Below are 22,636 nucleotides of genomic sequence, written 5' to 3' on the forward strand. Positions count from 1 at the left end.
ATATTTTTGCAGGTGTGTGGAGGAACGGGTCCCGTTCTGGCTGTTGTTACTCCCACATAGGTGGACTCTGTAACTGATTATGTGTGGGTAGGGCCCTAATTGAAATTAAGGAGATTCTGCAGTAGTGCAGGGTTCTGTTTGTGAAAGTTGAGTTGCAAGATCAGGACCCTACTGTGACTTCTTACTGTGAATTCTGTCACTGTATCATTGCTTGTGCTGGAACCTGCCTTTTGGGATAATGTAAGTCCTGCTTTTCCCCCAAATGTACTTTAGACATGAAATAATCATAAAAACGTTCCTAATTAGAAAATAAATATCATTTACATGCGTTCTTTTAATTATGTTTTTTTGGCAGTACCAAATAATATATTCCTCAAAACTTCTTAATGGCACTGAGGCTTTGTGGATAGTTGGTCACATGATGAGAAAATTCAGCTGTAAGTACACTGAAATGATTGAATTTTTCAATAGCTAGTTTTTACTGATGTTGACAAACTAATAATGATAGAAAGGTTAACCGAGAGGTTTGACTTATGCGTGACTTCAGTTCTTTTTGGAAAATACATGGAATATATCCATTAGGGATTTCATTATTCTTGTGTAATTCACCGTGTGAACCTGGAGTCCTTCTGTATTGCTGCTAGGTAGGGAGTTTTAATTTGTTTGTTTTCGTTGTTTTCAGAATAGCGTGTTGCTGACTTGCTCTGTATTTTCACCCATAAACTTCTTGAAATTTATAGATCTATAAAAACTGTTTATACCACCAGTATTTGTGTAGATATTACAAACAGATTTACTAACATAATTGTCTTGCTGAGTTGAACGTTGAAATGTTAATAAATACACACTTATACTCGTGTCAATGGAACTTGGTTAAATTAAACTAAACTGATCTGGCATTTTGAAGGGCAATGCGATCGTGCATGCTGATTAACTATAGTCTTCTTAGGCAGGAGCTACATATTTTATTGTAACTAAGTACATTGTGCTTAATCAATAATAATTACCCATATCGTATGTCAGTGGATTCACCCAAAATAACTATAAATATGCTTGGATTGAGGAGGAAGTTCTTTTCCTGTAGCTATGGGTACAGTCATTGCTACAACTTCTATTTTTATATCCTAATGAGCAAAAACTACATGTAGGTGGTTTGCCTGTGGAACACAAGTGGCATAAACTCCATGCCCTTTTTTGGTGTGTTTCCCTTCTGGTGTTCAAATACAATTTATTTCTTTTTTTGAATGGGGGGCTTAATATTTAAAAATAGAATTTGTGAAGTGTAGCTGAGGTGTAAAGATCTAGAGGAGTTGTATGTAAGGACAATTAGAGGATCTTCACTATGGAGCAAAGATCCAATGATAGGTGAGTAAACATTAAGGAGGGCAGGATTTCTTATTTTTTGCTTGGCACAAGAGCAGCATGAAATGAATGGAATTTGAAGAGAGAGCAAGACCAAAGAAGAAATCGTAAACTCAGATCAGAAGCAGACTAGAGAGCCCATAAGCTCGATTAGCAAAAACAAAACAAAAACAACCAACCAAATAGAAAAATGCATGGCAAAAATATGCCTGAAAGGAGAACTTAAACACATAGCTCCTGGTAATTCTCGTTGCACTGAATATATGATAAGTTTAGGTTACATGTCTATTTAGTTTAAAACTTCCAGTAAATGTTTTTCTCTGCTATTTTTTTCCTATTAAAGGGGATTATACGGGCTTTAAAGAAGAGTTAGTGACTAGTTGTGAATTACCTGTATAAATGGATGTGTATATATAATATTTGAGATGACAGTAACAACTAGGAACAGAGGAGGATGGGTTATATGTGCTAAAACATGGCTGGTGCTAAGCAGAAGACAATTTCTTGTTCAAACTCATAACTTACACCATCCTGAAGCAAACTCAAAACACAATTCCACTGTTTTCTTTACAGGATGGCAAATTTTAAATTTCCAGTTTAAAAGCTTAATGGCGCTTGAGATTTCTGAATATAAAATGAAATGGAGATGTTTTTCAATATGAAACTAAATCGTGATTTGAACGTTTCTCATAACAACAAGAATGTTGAATGTTTCATTTTACATCAAAACTCTTGATCAGAATACATTGTGTTCACAGTGATTTACTGTTTCCAGCTTTTAATCCTCTATGCCATACTTATTCTTACTTGCACTCAGTTGGGTAGAAGAAAGAAAAGGAGAGGGAGATGAGGTGATTGCGAAATAACTCAACCCAGCCTCCTATGTTCCCTTACCACACTAGATTAAAAAAGTGCCTCAGAATAGATCTAGTTTCAGAAAAGAAAAAGAAGCAAGGCTACATGCTAGTGAGTGGGATATGAAAAATCCCCTGGATCTTTCATATGCCTCCATTTTTTTTTACTCATCGCCACGGAGGGCAGCTCGCGTACATCCGACTGCATCTCCTTTTTGAGACAGCAACTTCCCTGGGCTTTGAGGGAGATAATGTAGGGGCACAGCTCTGTTCTGCCTGTGGTAATGCTGCTACAAAATGTTATTTGGAAGAAAAGGAACTCTGAATTGTCTCCTGCTGTAACCAGCTCTCCACTACTCACTGCTGCTAAACCCCGTGGTTGAGCACCTGATCTGCTCGTTTCTTTGGTTCGACCCATGCGGTGACGTCCTAAACGAGTAAAACTAGGAAAAGAGCAAGAAAACAGACACCAAGAGAAGCTGTTGATGTTGGTGGAATGTAGAGAGTCAGCTTTTGCTACATGGCCACACACTGTGCAGGTTTGGGAATACTTCAAGAGCTGGAAATACCAAACCAGAGTAAGCTTCCTTTAGTGGCAAAATGAGATGATAGCCCTGGTTCTGTACAATAAAAAAGGAAAGAGGAAAGGAATGTGCCTGAACGTTCAGCATGTTAGCTGTTGTAAGTGTAAGTTGTAAGATCCGTTTCTCTGCTGCTGTTTGCCTGGCTTGTATCACCACTGTCCTGTCTTTGAGCTGGATGTAGCATGTTTTTTTTTGTTGAATGAGACACCCATCATCTTGCAACATCATGAACATTGTTTTTCTTCAACTCTTGAAAGTCAAAACACAGTAGCATAAGTAGTTGTAATAACTTAGCAATAAATGCGACCTGAAAGAATTTTCTCATTGCACAGTATAGGAAAAACAATGTTTAATGTGTCACTTCATATACCTCCTCTCATCTTCTTTCCCACTCTTAAGCAGATCTAATGCATGAAAATTTTCTTCAGTAGTGTTCTTGGTTCTTTATATTCAGTTGCAACTATTGGTCTTTTGTTAGTAATTTTTTCATATTTAAGTTGAGGTCCTCAGTGAATGACACCATCATGCTGTCGTTTGTTTTAAGTCATCAAATTTAGGCTAAATCTCAGTTTTGGAAACCCTTTTCCAACACTTTAAGGGTGCTCTTTCTTCTCTGTCGGACGATTGCGTTTTCCATTCAGGTTTTCCATGGATCATATCTTTATTGGAAAAAATCTTTTTCTTTTGCCTTGACAAATGCAGTCTTGGAATGCTCATTATCTATTCAAAGTGCTACTGTAAATACCAGTTTCCAAACTTACACCTTTTAAACTTCCTCCTTCGATTTAAAACAATAAAGATAAGCTATCTGTCTTTGTTTTCAAGGCCCATCAAGACTACTTCTACCTGATACCTCTCCTTCAGTATCAAGAGGTTGACTCTGATTTTGATCAACATATGATACCAGCTTCCATCAGTCGCTTGTTAAATTTTCACACCACACTGGATACTTTCTCCTCAGCTGCCTCTCATGTGTTGGTTGACTCCTTCATAAACAGAACCGTTCGCTCTCTTCCTTTAAATATCTTCTTACAAGTTTTATGCACTGTGAAGCTTAAAGCAATCCAACTAGAAAATAGTGATATTATTCAGGTACACTAATGCCAACGCTTATCACAGTAATGCTTTGTCATTGCCTTTGTATTTTGCAATAATCTCTGTTGTCTCTTTATGTAGAACTCGAGCACACTCTTTTTGTTGTATGCTTATTCATGGCCCAGCATAACGAGAAGTGGATCCAGGGTGAGGCCTCCTAAGATTTGTGGTAATGCAAATAAATAATAATGAAAGCTCATTGGATACCGCAGTGTAGCTGTTGGATCCTGCTGTGCCTTGTGTCACATCACATTTAATGCAGAAAAAAGGTGCTCCAAAGAGAAGCCTCACAAAAGGGAAAGAAGGGAGTCGCAGTGAACAGATGAAATGCTAGCCCCCAGGGGCCTTCTCAGCTGTCAGACCCAAGTCAATAGCTACTGGCACTGCGTCCAGAAAGCATCCCTTATTCCTCTCCGTCTTCTCCCTCCTCACAGAAGGAAGTTAATGTGAATGTTACAAAGTTCTCTAGTGTGTACAAAAGCTTTAAGGACTTCCCATACTTTGTAGCGTCCTTCTGCTGCTTAGTGCATTCCCTTCCTGACACAGCATCTCTTGGTACAGAAATCTTGAATAAGTACAAACAGTTGTTCAGGCCATCCTGTTGGTCAGTCCTTGTTCAAACGCCACCTGATTCTCTGTTGAGAAGGAACCTATGCTAGTTTTGATTTACTATCTAGGTACATTGCTACCTCATACTGCTCTGTTTCCCTGGTACCTTGAAGATCATGCTTCTTCAGAAGAGTGGTAAGCATGAATTGCATCAGGAATTCCTCAGGTATGTCACCCTCTTTCTGGAAGTGGGTCTGCATGCGTCCCTTTCCTTTCTTTCCAGGGGACACTGAAATATCAGTGCCTAGATGGCACAGAAATGATGGAACGTTAGTGCCTCCCTGATGCAGAGACAACAGATTGGTCTGTGCGATCAATAGAAGAAACCACAAAACATAATTATGAGTGTTTCCATATCTGAATAGGAGAAGCCTGGTAAGAGCTCTAAACTAGCTGACGGGATGGAGACAGTGACTGTGAAATACTGTGGGAAACCAGAGAAGTCATGCAGCCTAAAAGCTTGGTCATAATGAGAGATCTTGGTTATCAATGTATGGACTAGATAAGCTTAACATTAGGCTATCATGCATAAGCTGTTCTTTTTTTAGGTACCATCGAGAACTACTTTTTTGAGCAAAGCAGCTAGAGGATGCAGAAGAGTGAGGGCAGCCCTTGGTTTAGTCTAGAATTAATACATAGGACTTGGTTGATGAAGTAACTCTAGAAGAACCATTCAGCAGCGATAGGTCATATCAAACTGAAGTTTGTCGTATTTGTAGGAGAGAAAAAGATACCGAAAAAAATCCAGTAGTGTTTAAAAAAGAGGAATTGCATACGAATAATGAAATAATTCAAGTAAAAATTAAAAGAGACTAAGACAGGCACAGAGACTTAGTTTTCTGATTCTAACCAAACTGAACAAGAATTCTCCATCACAGCAGAACAGTAGAGGAGGTCACTAGAACTAAACAGATGTTTTTCCAAAAGTGAAATCTGAACATCAAAGAAGAAAAGAGCGCGGTTCTGGCAAGTTAATTGTAGAACTATTGTAAGGCAGGACAAAAAGATTTTGAAGAGCAACAGGCTAAATTCATAAAAGCAAAAAAAAAAAAAAAAGTTAAGTGTAAATTCTACAGATAAAGGAATTCTGCTAGCAGGGTGGCAAGTTCAATAGATAATCAAGGGACAAAGAGAATATTTAAAGGCAAAGCCATTGAGAAAGAAGCCAGTGAACTCTTTGCATTGGCAGGGTTTACTCCAGGGAGATTATGGGCACCCCCACATAAAAGTAATTCATTATAAAGAATATTTCAGATATGAAATATCCATAAAAGATGTTTGAACCCAATTGAATAAGCATTAACAGATTGCCAGATAGCATATCATTCATTTGGTTGTCCTCGAGAAATTGAGGAATGAAATTGGTCATCCGTGCATTGTGTTGTATAATCTATCACTTAAATTGGCGTTGATAACGGAGGGATGGAACGTAGCTAACATGACACCAGGTTTAAAAGGGCTCTAGGGATGATCGCAGACTAATGTACTAATAAGTCTGACTTCCCTGACAGGCAAAATGCCAGTGAATGTGATAAAGAATGTAATTAATAGGGACGTGGATGGGTATAATGGGCAACCATCATCTTGGCTTTCGTACGAGGTAGTTTTCTCTTACAGCTTTGCTAGTTATTTGAGGGAGTCAACAGAAATACGGAAAAGAGTCACCCAAGAAGCTTTAAAAAAAGTCTGACACCAAATACTTTGATGCAGTGATTCTTTGTGGGTTACTAAATGGCTACAGGATAAGGCAGACTGTAGCAATTAATCAGCAGTTTTAACAGTGCTGCCTCCTGAAGTTTGGTACTGGCACCTTTGCTGGTCCCCCTGTTGATAAATGGCCTGAAAAAGTGCAGTGATAAAGCTTAGAGATGATAAAAGGGAACTCTTCAGCTGGAGCCAGACCTGATGTTGACCCTTGAAGAGTCGGAGAAGGAGCTCACAGCAGGAGCTGAGGAGAGGCCAGGTACCCGTCAGCAGGGAGGGGCAGCACCCCATGAGCCGGGAGCTCAGCAGGCTGTGAGCAGCGCTGCCATTCAGCAAGGCAGGGACTTGCAGCTGCTCCTTCTAACCACAACAGGGCCTGCAAGAGGTGAGATGCTTCCCTATTTCTCAAGGTTTCACAGCCCCAGCTGAGCTTAAAATGCAGACTTTGATCCTACAGCTCCTGCCTGTCACAGTGGTGGAGCAGCATTGTTAAGCTGATAGGTAGTATCTCGCTGCTGTGAAAAGCTGCGGTTCTCAAGCCATTTTATTGGTATTTGCAAGGATTTTTAGCAGCTTCTCTTAACTTTTTGAAATCTTTCTGGGCTAGCAAAAACTGGCAAAATGGTATTTGAAACAAAGTCATGCTGGCACACTGGGCAATTCTGAGCATTGGTGGGAACTGTACACAACATAGAAATGAATGAGGAAGGTATGGCTTAGCTCTTGTGCAGGGCCAGTAAATGAATCAATTCTTCCATATGGCAAAATGTTGACCGAGGAGTAAGTAACATGAGAAGGGTTTCTAATATGTGGAAATGTTTAGTAGGAGACTCTAACTCCTTGATTCTTAGAGTGGAATAGTGATTAGCCTTTGGTCACCGTTTTATGTAACTTAAGGGACCTTTCAGGTGGCAGAAGGCTGCTTATCACCAGTGTCATCTGCCTTAGTTTTGTGAATGCGTCTTTTTACGTGCACAAATCCCAGCTGTTACTGGTCTTGAAAACTCCACTTTTCTTGAACCAGCTGGGGCCAAGATCCAACCTGTGCAAAATTACAGCTTTTCTGTAAAGAAGAGCCTGTTGGTGATGAGTTTTTAAACATGGATCAAATGCAAACTTGTCCCATTTTCCAAAATCTGCAGATTTAATTATTTATTTATTAACCCTCTGCTTCTCTTCCTTCCTTCATCTGGCAGCAGTAACGTTATGGATGGCCAGATCGGTTTTACTTGTTTTGTTTGCAAACCTGTGGGCAAGGGAAAATGCCGGTTTGCTGCTACTTCAGAAAGCTAAAAGCAATAGTAGGCCCTAAATTCAATCTGGAAATCAGACCAAGTAGCAGGAATGTCTCACGCAGCAAGCTGAAGGTTTGGACGGAGGGAGGAAGTAGAGGACAGCATTGTCCCTTTGAAATGGCTGGAACGGTTTCCAAGCTGTGGGCCACACACCCCTGCTGGGCTACAAGGCTATGGCAGGTTGACCAGCTCTGGCTAAACCACATTTAATGGTATTTAAAACAGTGTTTTCAGTTAAAAGTTTGATCAGGTGGATGTGTGCTGGTTTGTACAAAATATTAGGGGCTGGCAGCAATCTGTTGTTCCAGACATTTGGGATCCACTGCTCAGGAGCGTACAAAAAGGTAGCGAGCTCTCCCTCCCTACTCCTCCAGCCTCAGATAGGCTGTCAGCAACAGCAAGAGGTTCCCAGAAGGGAGCCAGGAAGAGCAGTCTGGCAGCATTAACCCCTCTGTCCCGACCACATCCTCCCCAGGAACTCGTAACAGAATTGTTTTGTTAGTCACTGCATTGTCCTTGAGTATCCCTAATTGTCTTTGCTGCCTCTCCTTTTCATACATGCTCACAAGCAGTAGATGCAGTTTCCTGACAAGTGAGTATTGGGTCCCCGTCAGACAAAGATCAGACTGCTCAGCTTCAGCAGATGAAAATATATCTGTCTTTGAATGCACATCTGATTTCTCAGTGTCAGAAATTCTTACATTTTCTATCACTATTAACAGACATAAACTTTCCTTACGAGCATTAACATGCCTCAGCACAGTATCTGCTCAATACTCTAAAAAAATCCCACTTCTGTTTGCCCAACCTCTTTTAATTTACCTAAGCTCCCTGAATGGTGATTTTACACTGCAAAAATCTTCCCTGTCCTCACATCAGGCCTCTTATTACTTTTATTTTTTTTTCTATTGAAAGTTTTCCAGAATTGTAAGTAAGGTATTAGCAGTGCTTTTAGTTGCCCTTGACACAGGTTACTCCCTGTTGTCCTGAGTACCAGGCCAGCGCATCCGTAAATAATTTGCAGAGATCGTGGCTTTTCCAATGCTTTGTTCATCTTTGTTAGCAGCTACGGTGGTGTTGAATTGAGAAATGCCAAATTATAAAGCTTATTCAAATGATATAAACGTGTTTCTCTGAAGAAATTAGTTGTCTAATGTAAAATTAGACTGTAGCACGTGTATTTTACAAAATTTAAACAAAATATTGGAAACAAGTTATTGACAGTCATGTTCTAAAGGGAATTAGTTTGGCAGGCTAGCATGATCTTTGTAACCTTTCTTGTTCCATATTTCTTATTTGTGTTTTTTTGCTACTTACATGGGAAATGAGGGGCTTTGTGTATGCTTTATCTTGTTGCTATTCTATTACTGTTGCTAAATATCTATTGCTGATATGACTGAAGCTGTCTTTCAGTGTTCTGAGTCCTGCAGTATGTATGGTTGATTTGTCTTGTTCAGATGCTCAGGGTGAAGGGGGATATGAAAGAAATCTCTCCCTTGTATCAGAAAGGAATACATAGGGGAGAGAGTGTTTTTCTTCTGCCGTAGCATGGAAAAAGTTATTTCCTGGTGTCATCTGGGGGTTGCTGTGCCTATAAGCAAGGCGCATTGCACAAAACATGGTGAGGGGGACATCTGGGTAGGACTGGGGATCAGTGTATGGGAGTAAGGAGCTGGGGACAGCGGTCAGGATGGGGTTTCTGTGGGGGTTGAAGTGCTCACAGTTGGGTAGATGTGTTGGGGTCGGCTGGAAGTCACTTTACCCAGAACATGGCAACATCTCTCTCCTTGCCTATGGCTCGCTCCATGTGGGACATAGCCCAACATTTGAAATCTGTTAATCAGAGATGAATTCTTCAATTTCTTTTCCACCTTTTCATGAAGTAATCATTAAAAGGTGACATTTATTTTTCCTCCATATGTTGAAATATGTTTTTTTACAGTCTTACTAAGAAGCAGAAAAGTTTTGGATTTCTAGAGCCCAGTCCCTTCTGATTTGCAATTCTCTCTGATTTATGACCTTCTTAAAAAATCTAGTGGATGGTTGCACCTGCTGGTCATAAGCTGAAGCCTTCTGACAGGATGCTTCCTTATTTAATTACTATTTTGCAGACCACTTAAAAGATGTTTATGAAGCCTAAAGAGTCTGCGGAAAGATTGAGAGCCACTGTCTTAGGGGATCCCCTTAAATGCATTTTTTTAAATGCATTTTTAACACAGATAGTTCAGAAGTCTTAAGCTTTTACTTATGATTTTTATAAGTCCTAAGCTTTTCCTTCTTAATATATGATTACATACTTATGTCTGCAGCAAGCCAGAAGCTTGATTTCTGTAAAAGTTTCCAATTCAGTAATTAATTAATACGCCTTTCAGTACCTGACAATACAAATAGGTTATGTAGCAAGATCACCATAATAACAAAATAAAGAATACTTTTTTGTTGTTGTTAAAGGGTATGTCTCTGTGGAAAATTATTTTGGTATTTCTTTCTTGGATGGATTTTTATAGTGGTCACTCTGTGTTAGTTGGTATTAATTCCTAAAAATTGGCTCCACTCTTGTTGCTTGTCATATGTCGTTTTACCTTTAAAGACTGCAGGAGCTCCTGACTACTGGGAGGTAACACCTTGAAGTCTTGGCACTGTCCTCTGCAAAGTAGCTGTTACCCTGAGCTGACTTTCTGTTATCCTGTAGGTGAAACACCAAGTGTTGATGCTATCTGTGAAACCATATTTGATATAAGGGCTATTACGGTGCTTTAAAAAAGAAATCTTGGAAAGATGGATTTTGTGGTTAGAGGAGCTGGCCCCTGAAAATGTGTGTCATGGATACAGGTAATAAATGTTGCTCGTGAATTGTTACAGGAGAAAAAAGGATCTACATTTGGGTTCAACACACTAGTCTTTTCCAGCTGTTCTTATCTCAAATGTCTTACCGCTTACTGGTTATGAAGTATTTAAGGACATGAATCATTGCATTTGTTGAAGTATTCAGTGCATCATTTAAAATGACTACTAAAGCAGAGAGGTGGAGATTGAATCCTCCTAACAGCTAAGCATAAAAATAACGTATCAGAGGTAATAATACGGTTCCAGATCAGTAAAAATCATTGTTAGGTTTTGCTGTATGAGCAGAGCTCTCCACAGAATGCTAATCTCCCTCTATTTTATCAGATTACAGTCACCTAAATAGATGTTTATTTCTAAACTTTATCCTGGTGATTTTGTGACTTTGTTCACAAGTGGGAGAGTACAAACACTAGGATTTTAAGTCGTTACTCCTCAGCCATGCTAAACACTTGCAGGGCTTGGTATCCTACCCCAGGACTGGATCCAAATAGTCCTTTTAAGTTTTGGAATTTCAGGAAATGTGCAGGTGAGTAGGGAAAAGCAAATATGGAAGGAAAAACAAGTGGAGAGAAGGAAATTTTCCTTCCTTTACAGAAGGGAGGGAAAGATGAATATCAATGTAATGAGCCTAAGAGAAATAACAGGATGAAAAGGGAGGTCAGGTAAGTGTTTACACTATTTTCTGTTTAGTGCTCAGGCTTGTTGGGCTTTATGCTTGCACAGAAAATGGATTGAGGCTTCTGCGTTCTGACTAACTGCTGCGCTGTGCTGAACTTTACTCTCTGCATTTTTGTTTTAGCGTGGTTGCTTCTGAGGAAGGCTTTAAATTGGCTTTGTGGGGCAACCTGAATCACAAAGTGCATTATCCTGGTAGAAATAACGACTCCCTCCAAGCTCCATCTTCCTCAGCTAGCTCTCCCAAGCAATGTGAGAAGTAACAACAATAAAAAAATAGCCATTTGGGGGATGTATTTTTCTGTTGTTAATTCCAGTCACCAGCGTTGGGGCAGGGGACAGGCAGGCTGTAACACTGAACAGTGGCAAAATCCTGTGCAAAACCTAGTTGCAGTAATGCTGAAAATGACAATTGGCCTCAGTTTTCAAGTGTTTTTGTCAAGTTCTTGTCCATATCATGTTTGGAACCCTTCATTGTAGATAGAACGTGCAGAGCTAGTACTTTTTATCCCGTCCTCAAAGAACAACATGAAGTATAAAGGATTTTCTACATCAAGAGCTTTATCCATCTCTACATCAGTTTGTCAGAACTTAAATGGAAAATGAGACTGAACGAGAAACTGTATTAAAATATAAATTCTTAACTGCTAATTAGTCATTATTCAGCAGGGCTAAGCAACGTCAATTCATAAGCAAATGTAGGTGTAGAACAACAGACTACTTACGTTGGCTTTCGTTACAGGTTAGACAGCAGCAGACGGATTTCATCCATAATCTGTAATGAAATAAAAGAAATTAGGAGGATGGCAAAAAAGGTTGAACTCAGTAATTTGTTCATTTGTGTCTGTGGTTGCTGCATGTTTCCCTTGAGTAGATACAGTATCAGAGCGGAGTAACTGTTTAGGGAAAGGTTGTAGGTTTTTGACAGTGAGCAATTGACTAATAATTTATATCACGAGTATAAATGGTCTTCGTGAGTTACCATGCTAAAAATGTGTTTAAATACAGAGATAAGGACCTCCTAATTTCTTAGATTTGGTTGGTGGTACACATGGAACACCTTAAGCGTCCACCTGAGCAACACCTGAGTGTAGCTGAGCCCTGAGCTGCCGTACAGCAGAGCAGCATCCCTGCAAAACTGCCCGGCAGAAAGGGTGACAACGGGTGGAGCCTTTACGGCGCCAATCACAATTACTGATTGGAGCTGTAACATCTGCTTCTTGGAAGGCAGAACAGCTCTGTATTAATTTCTGCTAATGGAGAGAGAACTACAGGTCTGCACAGGAGCTACGCTGTAAATTGCTGCGTGATAGGATTCCCTTTCCTGCGCAGTGTCTGTGTTGTTGTACAAGACAATCGGATGTAGCAGTCTTTAAAGGCACCCAGTGAAGATAAGAAGACTGAAAAACTGACGTAGCTGTGCTCTATGCTCATTCAAAAAGGAAATTGAAATGAAAAGCAGGCGCAACTTTTAGAAGTGCTAAATATGAGACTTCAGGCTGTATATTTAGCCCTTACCGTTACGTTGTTTTGCATTAGTACTCTACTATTTTCTGTTTAAAAAGGCAGTGATTCTTTATCTGAGGTAAACTCTTCAGTGCAAAATCACATTCTGAGTGGGTTAATAATGAGATTGTAAAGATGTCTTTTTAATTTCATTAATGAAATTCCATTTCATTCATCTTCATACAGCAGGCAGGGCAACTGTATCCTGATATAATCATTAAAAAACATTGTGTGTGCGAGACCATTAGGTGCATAGGTCTCCAGTGAGGTATGAATCACACAGTCCCAGGATTATTTCTCAGACTTTCTGTACTAAAAAATAAAAGTCCACACGGTGAGCTGTCCCATTGGAGCACACTGCTTGCCAACTCCCCAGCTCAGTGCCCAGGAGGAAGCTACCTTTCCCATCCTCTTCTCTGATTATTTATGCTTTGCTGCAGCAGCCTGTAAGATCAGTCTTGTTTTTTCATCTGGGTTGGCAGTCAGGTGAAGGTGCTATAAAGAAGTTATCCCTGCAGACTTGCTCCATGCGGAAGCTCCTGCACGCAGATAGGACTATATCCCAATATTAAAACCAGCCTGTTGCCCATGACTCCTGTATTTAATTACAGTTCTTTTAAAGTAACCATTATAATGTAAGTATTCTATGTGTAAACATAGGTTTTCTACATTTTTTGTCAGAACAGTATTTAGTGTATTTAGTGACAAATTACTGAAATACCAGCAGTGTCAATTTAATTATCAGATAAATGTGATATTTCCTGAATCAGATCTTAATGTTGGGAATGTAGAGTCCCAGTCCTGCTGAGCTTTGATTTTTACTTAGAGCAGATGAACCCAGAGCCCCAGTAGTACATGCTTGGGCCTAATAGAAAAACAAACTTTCTTTTGACTGGGTCAGATTATTTTTTGCGTGCTTTATATAGTAAACATGAATAACGCTCAGTAATAAAAATACTAATGTGGCACAAACCTACCACATGTTCTATGCAGATGAAAGTCATTAGTAAATTTTCTTTGTTCAGAGCAAACGAACTTGAAAATGTGTTGTCTCTCATGTTATTTTAATCCAGATGTTATTTGTAAGTGTTCAGTGCTGCTAGGTTCAGAAACACCTAGTGAAACTTGGAGAAATTCATTTCAAATGCGTGGTTTAGAGTCTGAGAGATAAACCTTAGGATGGGATGAATCGCCCTCTGGAGGTGCCCGTTTCAGTCTCCTGACTTCACAGGAATCCTGCTCTGAACCGACTAGCTCAAACTGAAAGTGAAGTGAGTGGACTGTCACCTTAGGAGAGGGACAGCAGCATTTCCTACCATACCAGGTCTTTTCTGTAGACATCTCTTTTTGCTAAGAATAGCTGCTTATTCCTCACCTTTATTTCTCAGTGTTCTTGTACCATTCATAAAATGAGTGAATACAATTGCTAGGTGTTATTTCTTGTGCTTTCTCTGTTTTTTTCCCCCGTCCTTTTTCATCTTATTATCTTCTCTTTCCCTTTCCCCCCTTTTTTCTTCTCTTACTTTTTAGCTACCATCTCTTCTGAAGCTTTTCATTTGCTACCTCTCTGACCATCCTGCCTCCCATGTAGACAGCATTGTCCTAACTTCTGACCCGGAAGATTGCTGACCATTTCCTTTGATGCTGGTATCAGTGTTTTCTGTGAGAGACACAGAAGAAGAAGAACATGGCACTCCTGTGATTTGATTTTATTCATGGTTTTCAATAGTCAAGAAGTATTGTGCTTCTGCTTGCAGATGAAATGTGCTGGGTTCCTAACGAACTTGTCATTTAAAGATGTTTGTAGAAATGTAAGATCAAATGTGAAGAATATAAAATCCACATTAAAGTCATTTAAATGTAACAAAATACAGCATTAGTCTTTATTTTTAAAAATGGAGACCTACATGGCTCACTTGCAAAAAAAATGGGATATATTTTGAAAATTACGGACTGGTAAATTTTGACTTATTAAAAGGTAAAATTATTTTCCTCCTCCCTATGGTAATAGTGTCTTGATTCATATCTATTGTTAACAATCTCTCCTTCTACTGTTTGTTTCCTTCTCTGTCTTCTCTTTTTTTTTGGTTCCTTTTATTAGCTTAAGTTTCCTGTTCCTTTTTGCACTGGACCTTCCTAACTCTCTTGGTTCAATACCAATACATTTTTCTCTCAGGTTCACATCCGTTTGCCTAAAATATTGCCTTAGCATGATCATGTATATTCAAGGATGTTTGCTTATAAACACCAAACAGATCTGCTGGTTTAGGACTTCAGTAAATCAGATAAAAAACAACAACTCAGTGACAGCATTTTACGTTTTTTATGCCACACGTGCCTTTATAGGATCAGAGCACCTTCCCTTCTACATCAATGCAATAATAATTATGGATAATCAAAAACATTCCTGTACAAATGCAGACTTAAGGTACTTCTTCAGGATAGGATTGCTAACTTGAAAAGATCATTTGAATGACAGCAAACATACTGCATTCAAAAATGGTATGGCAGATGTTTTTCGATTTTGTTTGCAGGTAGATTAAACAGAAATGCTAGTGAAAAAAGTCCTTTACTGTCAGTAATGTAAGCAGTTAAAGTAAAAATGAAAAAGACAACTAGAAGGTGTACATTCATAAAATCAGGGTTTTTTGTTTGTTTTTTCAAATCATGCTTTGTTATAGCAGGAATCTTTATTAAAAATTAATGTTTTCTGAGGGGTAGATACCTGCATATTTTGTTATCTTTACTAAATGTTCTTTGCCTAATCTGAATTCCTTGGATTTGAGATAGTACAGTAAAAGGAATGCTAAGTACATGACAAAACATAAATAGTGATGTTTGGAACTTTTTTGTTTAGATATGTACAATATGGTTTGAAACCTCTTCTGATACTTATAGTAGCTTACAGGAATAATAGTAACTTACTACAAAATTATTGCAGGTGTGGCTGAGATTGTGATGCCCTGAAGTTTTTAACAAATGTAGTTTTAAGCAGGATATTTCATAATGCTGAGTCCATTAAAAAGGAACCATTTTTGCCAGATTTTTCTGAGCATGAGATTGACAATATATACCAGTAGAAAGCAGAGGAAAAATGGACTCTTCAAAGCAGTTACATGGATGGTGAGTCTTTGTGTCGTACAGTAAGTTTTTGTTAGAATAAGTCAACTGCAATTAGTTTTATAAAAAAAGAACCATGTGAAAATTATTCATGCAGTGAGGAAAAAAGATTGTTAAAAAACATGTAAACTCTACTAGGATTTTCTGGGGTAGAGCCTCACACGGTATAAATTGGCATGCACACAGTTAAATCATCACTGCCTACTGAAATTTTGTCCTTACTGAAGTTTTGTCCTTTTTATTAACTTCTTAATACAATAACAGAGCCTGAAATAGTTTGTTACTTAATACTTGTATCAATTTTACAGCAGAGTAGTTATGGAATAAGGTCTTACCATGAGAAATTATAATAGAGTTTTAATGTATTTTCTTAATTACATAGTATAATATTTATTATTTTTAGATGGAAACACATCAAAGTGACCTGAATTAGCACAGGAGAATCAACTTTGGTTATGAAGAGTACTGTATTGGTATCACTCATTCAGTTACAAAACTATTCCTTGTTTAATAGTACTATTATCCTAAAATTTAGGGTTGTAAATTGAAGATAAAATTATTTTTACATTCAAGCTTATGCATTTTTGCTTTGCAGTTTTTGGGTGATGATGTCTCAGTAAAAATCACCAGTTAAAATGTCTCTCTCTTTAATATATGAAGAATAGCGAGGAAAGCATAGCTGGAAATGCTAACAAAGTAGGAATAGTTTGTCAGCAAATGAATGAATGTAGCCATAGGGAGACACTTGCAAGAGAAGAATAAAGTTGAGTGAATATTGCTACGTTGAGATGTGAAAACATACATCATCGAGAAAGTCCTGCAGGAAATAATCATGTGAAATTAGATATTTCTGTTCGTAAACACAGCTTAGGTGCATGTGGTCGTGAGAGGTGCAGTGCCGCAACCAATTCCATGAAATGCTTTGTGACTGCACTGCAAACAAGTCTGGCTAAGACGTAAATAGAATATAACTATCTGTTGCTATATAAGGAAGCTAAGGTGAGGGAAGCATAATTTATAAAAACAACCACCCAGCATCCGGATCCTGCAATTCACATGGCTGGCAGATGCAGAAATAATTTCACAAATGAAAATGGAAGATGCAATATCCGTGAAGATGGTGAGGAAGGTTTCTTCTGTGTGGCATTCTCTGGGATTATGAGGAAGGATGCTGCTATGTATGTGAAAATAAGTGTGTGAAAAGCTTCAATACTTCGATTTACATTTGAATTACATGCAAGAAATGTTTCAAAATAGGCTACAGGAGGATATTTCTGTATAGTACTTAAAATAACCAGAAGAACTAAGGACAATTTAGTTCTGGTTCTGATCGTGATCAGGGAAAAAAATCTAAGATGAAGATCTTATGAATGTAGAATACTTTTTCTGTAATAGAGATAACAGAAAAACAGTAATCACTGTGAAAATCACTGACAGAAAGCTGAACAGTTTGAATGGTCAAAGCAGAAACTGGTTCAGCAATAATGTTGCAATAAAATAAGATACCCCTGAAAATAAGTGTTTAGTGAAGTCAAATACAAAATAATAAAGTAAGAGCTCAGAAGAAGGAACTGGGAATGGGAGCTTTAAGCTTGCCATCAGGCAAAGATAAAAGAAAAACTTGGACTATGTGATGCTATTTGAGAAAGCCTAATTACCTGCTTAATGAGGATAGTTTAGGTAATGTACTCTTAAAATATGTATAATAAAAGAAGAAACACTAGAAATCAGATTTTTTTTCAACCTGTAATTTCTCTCTGTTTCCAATAGAGTAACACTGAATAAAAGAAAATCTGAGACCCCTGTTTTCGGATCAGATCATATCCTTGAAAAGGCAGTTGAAGAGACAGCAAAAAAAAAAAAAAAAGCAATTGAAAATCCAGAAAAGTGTCTGAAAATATGGAGGGCCCAGATTCTGTGCTCCTGTTCTGCCCGTGGCGGCAGCACGAAGTTGCCAGGCTGAGAGTTCCCCCGCTGCGGGGAAGGCGCAGCCAGCCTGAAGCTGATCCACGCCTCTCCCATGCCAGCAGCTCTCGTCCTCGGCACACGTTGGGGAACAGGAGCACCAGAAAGTACGCCAAGTCTCTACCGATTTTCAGCTGCCTGTATTTCCTTCGGTGGCATCTGTGCTAGAAAAGAAAAGGGGCCGCAGCCCAGTCACGAGTCGGTAGCACGTTACAGCTCATATTCACGTGGCTAACCCTTCTGCCCTCCCAAAGGTAGGGGGGAGATTGTTCTTATCGCCGACTAAAACCAGCCCCTATCCCGTATCTGACCCCTGGTCCCACGTCTTGCTGTGCCTTAACCTGAGTGCTCCATGGCCTGGGCCCTCTTTAGCAGGGAGCGTAGTGACAAGGAACAAGGGGTAATGGCTTTAAGCTAAAAGAAGGAAGATTTAGATCTGTTAGGAAGAAATTCTTCCCTCAGAGGGCGGTGAGGCCCTGGCACAGGCTGCCCAGAGAAGCTGTGGCTGCCCCATCCCTGGAGGTGCTCAAGGCCAGGCTGGATGGGGCTTTGGGCAACCTGGGCTGGTGGGAGGTGTCCCTGCCCATGGCAGGGGGGTGGAACTGGGTGGGCTTTAAGGTCCCTTCCAACCCCAACCATTCTGTGATTCACTCCGTGATTCATACCAAAGAGCGTGCTAACTGGTAAATGCCGTGGATTATCACATGGTAGAGCTCAAGCATGTCCCTGGGCCCTGTTTAGCCCAGTAATACAGATGTAACCTTATGAACCACATCCAGTTGGCAATACTTACAACTGGACTAGCTTGCTCCAAATTAAAATTGTAATGGCCTGAAAACGAATAATCTACAGTTATCCGTCAGGCTACCGTTGCTTCTACTTGAACAGAAATGTCAATGAACGTAAATTCTGATGTAATCTGTGATTTAAGGAAAGAAAGCATGGAAAATCAGAAAAGAAATCAGTAAGTTGAGAATCTTAGAGGAGGACAGCAAAAGGTAAAGCAGTACTTAACTAACATGGAAGTGTTTTTAAATGGAAAGCTGGGTAAATACGTGAATATTCTTTTCACATAAGCACATAAGTGAATATTCATTTTTCAAGCATTCACGTTACTGATTATTGTTTTCACATATTCTTTTACAATAAAGAAGTTAGTGTGTGACCATTTGGGTAAAGAGTTTTGTTTCATTACGAAAAAGCACTTTGGGTCCTACCTCCATGGACCTCCTTGTAGGATAAAAGCCCTGCACATAATGCATTTGGTTAGGGTGTTTAATTCTGAGACTTTCGAGAAGGGCCTGATGCTGAAGTGGGCACACTTGAGAATAGTGACCTCATCCTGCACATGATGCAATAAGTTCTTTCCTGAATATTTATACAGATTTCAGAAAGGGATACGCAATAATATCTTGGGATTAATATAATCTCTGTATTACTTGGACAGTTTTCCAGTATGTGATGTAATTACTATTAGGTTCCAGGTCATATTTTGACCCAGTGAGGTCACCAGTTGTTTTCGTTATCGTTTCTGATTTTACAGGTTGTGGAGAGCTATGTGCAGGATACACAGAAAGGGGAAATAAAATTACATTCACAGACTACTTTAAGACCTGGGATTAACTGCTTAACTTTGAAGACAGAAAAAAAAAAAAAAAGGAAAGGAAAACGTGGCAAATCAGACAATGTCAGAACATGAGCTGTTAGCATTCGGTTGAGTATTGTCATTGAAGTTGCTCGGACGTAGAAAGAGGAAATAAACTGTGTAAATATGAGCCGTAGACAGATTTTGAAAGGGCGTCAGCTCCTCTGGTGAGTGCTGAGGATCTCCACTTTCTAATTTAGTCTTCAAAGTCAATTCTTGAAATACCTGTCACAAGTGTAGTAAACTCAAGTGAGGTATCAGAGTGCCATTAGGTTTATGAGAAGAAAGCTGTCCCTTTTTCTTTGTATGTTACATTTGAAAATAAGTAAAATTAAAGCACTAATGAGTTCTAGAGCTGTGTTATGTTGTGCTGTTATAACCACGCCTATAAAGCTCGAGGCATTTCGGTGCGGAGTGTCACAGGCAGTTCAAAACAGAACAGCTAAATGCAAAACAAGGTAACCACTCGTGGAAACTTGCTGAATTGACTAAATGTGTGTAATCCACAAACAAAGTGATTTTGGTTGGTTAAAGGTTCTGTATATGCAATACTGACTAAATTCAGTCACTATATGAGGGACATAAGGAAATAAAGCACAAGTTTAGGATGCTGTAGATCAAAGGAAAATGGTCAGAAGTTGTAAAGGAAAGTAAGGAGTAGGTGTTTGGAAACAATTTAGTAGGAAACAATTCTTAATGTAACACCCAGAAGCAAACAGCCCATGATAACAGCTATTCAGCAATAAATTTGTCTATAGAATAAGTAAAATTATTTGTTTGGAGAAGCAGTCCTGAAGAAATGCAGGACTTGCCTGCAGCTTTCTGGAGGAACTCACTGGCCTTTCTGGCTTTACTGTATTGCCATCACCTGGATGTGCAATTTGATGGGAACTATGTTGGGAAAAAGCACCTCTACAATGTGAATGCATAGCTCTGTATCCTTGACTTGCTCTGGCTTCAGTAGAGTTCTGTTCTTGCAAACAGTAGAAATTACACGTTTGAAAAGGCAAGAGAATATCAATGTAAATCATAAGAAAGTAGAATTGCATACACATGGATGGAGAAAAAAAGCAAAGCAAACGTCACATTTATTACCTATCTGGCTAAAAAAAATAATCTTTCTTACACTGACCTTGTAATTTTGAAATGCAAATGCTTTATATAAAATTCTAATACTGCGATCCCCTCAAGTGCAGCTTTAGAAAATAGCATGAAACAGACACAAAATATTTGAAGTCGTCCACTTCTCTCTGAATGCGTTACATACTCTGAAGCTAATGCCTCAGCTGCTGGAACTAACAGTTCCTGTTTTGAGGAAAAAAAAGTCATTTTATGACTTCTCTGAAAAGAGATAGGGGAAAATATGACAGCAGGTAGCACAGGTAAGACCGTCTGCTGGAGAAGTGTTCATACACTCACTCCTGCTTAAATCATCCCTTGCTGGGGGGTGCCTCTCTCTTTTTCCCAGAGAAGTGGGGGACATTGTTTTGGGGAGCTGCTACACTGGGGTACGGCTAGGAGGAGGCGACTACATCAGAAATTGATTGGAGAGCAGAGGAATTGCAAGCAGGCTTTTCCTGAGCTGAGGAAGGGGTGGGTCTAAGCTGGGAGCTCTTGAGCTCTTCGTCATCGAGAGCACACCTGGGTGTCATGGGATGGGGATCTTGGGCAAATGGGTAGGTTAATTGGGTTACAAAGAACTGCTAAATTTCAGGAATTCATTATGAAACTACCCTATGAATAGACTGTATGAATATTAAAAAGCAAAACCAAACCGTAGAAACCACTTCTTAGAAGAACTTTCATATGTGACTGTGGTGTAGCTGCACAGGCTGTGCAAGTGAAGTAGAGCAAAGAAGCAGAAAATCTGGGCTGGATGTCATAAACCGCCGCCCAGTTTTCCACTTTTTTCTTTCTTTCCAAGGAAATAATTTGGAGGTTCCTGGGATAAACCAGCTTGGGTTAAAAAAAAATAAAGAGGCTGGATTCTCTAAAGGCAGGCAGCTGGAAATAAACGTGAAGAAAGACAGCCACGGCAGCATTTAAAGCACTTTGATCTGTTATCTTACATCCTTTTGTTTTACTTTACTTGGTCCAGAATATTTCGGCTTTATTCAGACAAAACTCATATTGAAAACGGTGCGGAGTGTGACGTGTTTCCCATGAACTAATAATCGTGTCATCAGCAAAAGGGACTCCACTGCACATTTTAGCTAGCAGCGTTTTTCTACCTCCAATTCAGAAGGCGTTAGTGTCTGTTTGGAGACAGCAGAGAGAGAGAGACGGGCTTTGAGTCAAACCTTCCTTCTGTTTATGCCTGATTCGCAAAGAAAGCGATATTTATGCCTGCCTGTCCAGAATATTATAATTCTTGTTTTAGCTGTTAAAACCTAAAAATACAAGTTGTGTTGCTAAACAGAAAGCACAGAAAATTCTATTTTATCCAGTACTTGGAAGGGAATGAGGAAAAAAAAGAGAACAAGTCAACTACTCTACATTCAAAGAAAATTAAGAGCCATTACTGACTTTCAAAATAGTTACTGAAGAAATGGATGGATTCGTTTTGTTTCAGTGGTCCACAAGACCTGCACTACAAAATCCCAAATGACATGGATAGTATCTAGTTTTACAGATGGAGCAAAACTGAAAAATGCTCAGACAAAATGGCCAGAAAAAAAAAGCACCAGTGAATAAAACTGCTGTATCTCTGTGCTAAAATAAAACGTAGAAAAGGAGAATGATTTTGATGCCCAGGTAAAAGTCTGTAGGAGATCATATGAGTGAAAAGGATTTTGGAAAGCGAGATTTATAAGGCAGGTTTTGAAAGAGCTGTGTTTGTTTAGTCTACAGAAGGGAGGGCTGAGGGGAAAATAAAATAATCTGACATCTAAAGATTATTGTGAAGAAGACAGTCATCAATTGTCCTTTGTACCCAGTTGTGGACGGACAAGAAAAGATTATCTTAATTTACAGAGAAGAAGAACAGGCTACATATTTGTTAAATTCTTTTAAGTCCAAGGACCGTTAAAGGCTGGAGTTGGGCTATCTAGAGATGCTGGAGCATCTTCCTCACTGGCAATTTAGCAGACATTAAACAACAAGTTCCTGCCATCACAGTGCTCTTACATACATCTATCTTTCCTAATTCTGTTGGCTGCACTCAACACAATAAATAATCGGGAATTCAAAGAAGTAATTTGAAAAATAAATTCTGGAATGTGGAGATGAAATTGGATAGCCTGAACACATGATAAATCATCAAAAATGCAGGTATCTTTTTTTGTCAATAGATGTGTTTTTGTATTTTATATGCCTTTTTATACTTTAATGTTCACCGATTTCAACTTTGAAGTTCATGTGCATGTGATTTCTATT

The 22,636-nt window shown here is 39.0% G+C and overlaps 2 long non-coding RNA genes across 20 annotated transcripts in view; one reads left to right on the plus strand and one right to left on the minus strand.

Moving 5' to 3' along the window:
• LOC101802544 (uncharacterized) overlaps positions 1–22,636 on the plus strand; it is an 80,540-nt gene that overhangs the window by 9,938 nt on the left and 47,966 nt on the right. For 12 of the 19 annotated variants that reach the window (XR_005263076.2, XR_005263070.2, XR_005263071.2 and 9 more), the window contains exon 5: positions 13–437. This is a non-coding gene — a long non-coding RNA (uncharacterized lncRNA). Of the gene's footprint in view, positions 1–12; positions 438–3,625; positions 4,100–4,727; positions 22,635–22,636 lie in introns of those variants that run through there. The other 7 variants (XR_011806439.1, XR_003501132.3, XR_003501131.3 and 4 more) reach the window with 7 other exon arrangements.
• The window catches only part of LOC140001320 (uncharacterized), a 46,713-nt gene that overhangs the window by 8,165 nt on the left and 15,912 nt on the right, over positions 1–22,636 (minus strand). Inside the window, exon 2 of the long non-coding RNA XR_011806441.1 lies at positions 11,751–11,800. This is a non-coding gene — a long non-coding RNA (uncharacterized lncRNA). The remainder of the gene's footprint in view (positions 1–11,750; positions 11,801–22,636) is intronic.

The sequence above is a fragment of the Anas platyrhynchos genome, chromosome 1 (assembly GCF_047663525.1).
Source record: "Anas platyrhynchos isolate ZD024472 breed Pekin duck chromosome 1, IASCAAS_PekinDuck_T2T, whole genome shotgun sequence".
NCBI classification, from domain to species: domain Eukaryota; kingdom Metazoa; phylum Chordata; class Aves; order Anseriformes; family Anatidae; genus Anas; species Anas platyrhynchos.